The sequence below is a fragment of the Suricata suricatta genome, chromosome 11 (assembly GCF_006229205.1).
Source record: "Suricata suricatta isolate VVHF042 chromosome 11, meerkat_22Aug2017_6uvM2_HiC, whole genome shotgun sequence".
Taxonomy (NCBI): Eukaryota; Metazoa; Chordata; class Mammalia; order Carnivora; family Herpestidae; genus Suricata; species Suricata suricatta.
In genome coordinates, this window is record NC_043710.1 from 2,534,978 (window position 1) to 2,539,036 (window position 4,059).

Consider the following 4,059-nt stretch of genomic DNA (forward strand, 5'->3'; position numbering starts at 1 on the left):
GGACGGAGGGATGGAGAGGCCAGAGGAGGAAGGAAGCGCCGTCGGTATTTACACTAAATTACCGTAGAGTCTGGCTGGACCCCCGCTCCTTCTACCCACAGCGGCGATGAGAGAAAGGAGGGGAATGAGGGGAGGCACGAGAGCGCAGTCCGGAACCTGGCAGAGCGCCCCCCCCACGCGTGTGCACGTGCGCGCACACCACCCTGCACGGGCTCAGTCCCCGTCCCCGAGCAGAGCTGCACGGTCATGGTCTTGTCTCAGTGCCAATAACCGGCTTTCTAAAACTAAAATACATGATTTCACGTCCATTTTCTATTTTTAGCTTGACTCTGTGTTGGGGGTGATGGCATCTATCCACCCATCCACCCATCCACCCACCTGCCCTCCTGTCTGCCTGCCGGGACACCACCTACCCGTCCACCCGTCCACCCATCCGTGTGTCTGTCTACGCATCCATGGCCCACCCACCCACATTCGTAAATCCATCCATCCACCCGTCCACGCACCCAGTCACCCACCCACTTCCATCCACCCCCCTGTGCCAGCATGTACGAAGATTTTCCTGACACCGTGCTAGGCACTGGTGCTGCAGCGGGGGACAGGACAGCTGAAGTAGCAGGGGGAGGCACTGTCCCCCAGTAAAAGAGAATCTCAGGGAAGGCTCTACTGGGCGTGGCCTTCGGGCTGATATTTATGTGGGGAAGGGTCAGCTATGCAGAGGTGCGCAGGCGACACATTCCCGAACATGACTTCCGCCAACACCCTGTGGGGGAACAGCCTGTTTGGGATATCCTGGGCTCCCACGGGATTGACAGTCTGGTGAGCAGGGTGGCAAGTGCCTAGTGGTGGAATGTGAGGCTGGAGACCAGAGCTGGGTCCTTGGGGCCTCGTGGTCCAAAATCAGCAGTCTGGATTGTCATCTGAACATGGTACAAAACACCTCGGAGGGTTTTTAGCTGAAGAGTCTCCGTGATTCATATTTTTAAGAGGAGCCCACTCACTGTCGTGTGGATGGTGGGAAAGGAAGCACGGAAGCCTGTGGACGTGTCCAGGGAGACCTGGCAGTGGGCATGGGGACGGAGAGCCAGAGCCAGGCTGGGAGTCCCCCTCCTGCTGGGGACGGGGCGTGCGGGGCGATGCCTGGGATCCTGGCCAGCTGCGTGGCTGGTGACGGTTAAAGAAGGCGACGGTCATGCGTGTGATCTTAGGCACGAGATCAGCTACACCGCCTACCAGACATGGTCGTGTGGAGGACTCGGTGAGGCGGCAGCCCGAGCCGAGCGCTCGGCATATGCAGATTTAGCGGCCATCGCCGCCGTTATTTCGTGGGAACGTGGCGGTGAATTCTGATGGCTCCATTTAAGATGCGTTATGAGCAGAGGACGGGAAGCAGATGCTCGGGGCGGCTTCTGAGCAGAACCCCACTCTTTCTTGACAGAGCGCAGGCTGGGTACAAGCCCGCCCCTAATTTTAGCTCCCGGCACATTTGGGCTGGGATGAAAGCTGAGCAGCACAGGTCGCGGTGCGCTCGGATTTGAATCGTTCCCTCTCCACACACGGTGTCTCGAGACTTGCCAGGGGCCGTGCGAGCGCAAGCGGCAGAGCTGCGGCCCCCGCACGGGGCCGCGAGGGGCTGCAGTGGCCCCGCAGTGCACGGGTCGGGTCAGGCAGGCCCCCTGGGTCGCAGCTCTGGGAGAGGTTGCGTGTTACCCGGCGCCTGGCCCACGGACGCGCCGGGTCGCTGATTCCCACTGTTGCTGCCTCTATTCCACCGTCCGCAGAAATAACAGGCCCCCTGAGCATGCTGTGAAATGACGCCCTGGTGACTTTTGGGGGAAGCGCCATGATTCGCATCGGCCGTCCTGCCATGGGCTGAGGCCACTGGGTGCCGCAGACTCTCAGAATTCCTCCTGGCGGGTCCCAGAGCTCTGGGACCCGTTTCCCCCTCCTGCTTGGTGGCAGCCTGAGAAGCAAGCGCGGGGCCCCAGCGTGGCCTGGGGTGACAGGGTCACAGGACGCACCAGTCAACCACGGTGAAGCAGGGGGCATCCGAACGTCCCAGTGAGGCTGGAGGGGGAGGGCACGGCAATGCCGGGCGCAGCCAGACAGCCAGACGCGAGGGTTCGAGTCCCAGAGTCCCCACCGGCTTCCTGGGTGGGATTTCGTAAGCTCGTTTCGGCTCTGCGACAGAACACCGGCATGGGCCGTCCGTCCAGAACGCATCGGGAAAGGTCACAGACACGCAGTGCAGGGGCAGGGAATGGGTGCGGCCAGCCAAGCAGAGAGCAGTACTGTTGTTAAAGACACACAGGGTCTGCATTTTCACTCCTTTGAAAGACATGTGGACAAAAGGAGAGTCTTTCCCTTCCCAACCCTACAAACTGCAGGGGGGCTGTGAGGACCTGGGAAATCCATGCTTTTGGAGGGGAGGTGGGCTTGGCTCTGGCGTCAGGTGCCATCCAGGAATGTGGGCTGGGTGCCACCACATTCTCGAGTTGTGCAAGGGTGGCCAAAGGTACAGGCTCTGTATATGAAATATTTAAACTTGTATATGTTAGTGACTAATTAAAAAATGCTGTTTGATTTGGCCTCAGGCCACCTATTGGCAGCCTCTCTTAAAGAAATTAGCATAGAGTCTGACATAGAAAATACTGTAATTTTCAAAGTACTCATCTGTCCACTTACCCATCACTCCACCCATTCATCCCTTTATCTTCTCCTGTACACACCCACCCATCTGTCTACCCACCCATCCACCCACCCACCCACTCAGCCATCCATCTATCCATCCATCCCTCCATCCACTCATTCATCTATTGTCCATTTCTCTGTCCATCCATCCACCCACCTACTCATCCGTCTATCTGTCTATTCCTCGATATCTGTCCGTCCACCCATCCATCCACCCACCCGTCCATCATTCATCTAGCCATCCATCCACCTATTCATCCACCCATCCATTCATACCTCTTCCATCCATCCGTCCATTCACCCATCTATCATCCAGTCATCCATCCACCCAGTCATCATCCATCCGTCCGTCTGTCCACTCACCCATCAATTCACCATCCACCCATGTAGTCACCATCCATCCATTCCCCCGTCCATCTGTCCACCCATCATTCAGCCACCGTCCTCTCATCCAATCTTCCATCCATTCATCCCCCGTCCTGCCTCCCTTTTTCCTCCTGTCCACCTGTCCATCTCTCCAGGCATGCATCCCACACCTGTTGCAGGCTTTCCACACTCTGGGCCCGTGCTCAGTGCTGCCGGTACGCCACGCACACAGAAGGCAGATTTCCTGCTAAGTGTTCTTCCCCCGCTGTCTCTTATGAGGTTGAGGGCTGAGGTTTGAACCCAGAAGTTTCTTCACTCTGGCTTTTGTTACCACCATGCCCGCACCCCAGGGAGTAACATAATGGGCCCTTGGTACTCTGGCTGGTCAGGACCAGGGCCCCCCACCCACAGTCCCTCCTTTCTGCGTACACATCTTCTGGCCAGTGGTTCATTTGATCCACAGATGAGATGTCAAGCAGATGATTTCCCAGACCTTTTCAACTACTAGAATATTCCTGGTGATCAGAATGCCCTGTTCCTCCTGCCGGGACAGCAGTGTGGCACACGTGTGGGCCCTGCAGGGAGGCAGCGAGGGGAGGCCTCGGGGAAAATGCTCAGTTTCATCGGTCAGCCCACCGCTGTGCGTCCTGAGGGCCGGCCACTTCGACCGCCACCGGAGCCATAAGGACGCCCCAGATGCAGCCCGACCTGGGCTCTCAGGGGTGCTGGGCAAAAGGCCACTGGGCCCGTGTCCATAGAGGGGGTGCAGCGGGACGCAGGTGATGCTCTGGTAGGTTCTGCCTCCCTGGGACAGCCTCGAGGGGCGGTAAGGAACACCGCCCACCTCACCGGTGCTCACGGGTCAGTACATGCCTGGGTGTGAGAAATGCACCTGACCCCCCACAGAGCTGGGCACACCTCACCATCTTCATCGCTCCCGCGGGTCTGGGCTGGTGGGCAGCTGGAGGAGGCAGGGACGGGCTGTGGGTGGCAGTGTCTGTC

The 4,059-nt window shown here is 58.6% G+C and overlaps 1 protein-coding gene and 1 long non-coding RNA gene across 2 annotated transcripts in view; one reads left to right on the forward strand and one right to left on the reverse strand.

Moving 5' to 3' along the window:
- Window positions 1-4,059, forward strand: part of SHANK2 (SH3 and multiple ankyrin repeat domains 2) — a 463,461-nt gene that overhangs the window by 172,393 nt on the left and 287,009 nt on the right. The window lies entirely within an intron of this gene.
- LOC115306405 lies at window positions 2,151-4,059 on the reverse strand. The gene is made up of 3 exons (XR_003915325.1): window positions 3,981-4,059; window positions 3,228-3,632; window positions 2,151-2,524 (listed from the first exon to the last, which is right to left on the reverse strand). It is a non-coding gene; the product is annotated as an uncharacterized LOC115306405 (long non-coding RNA).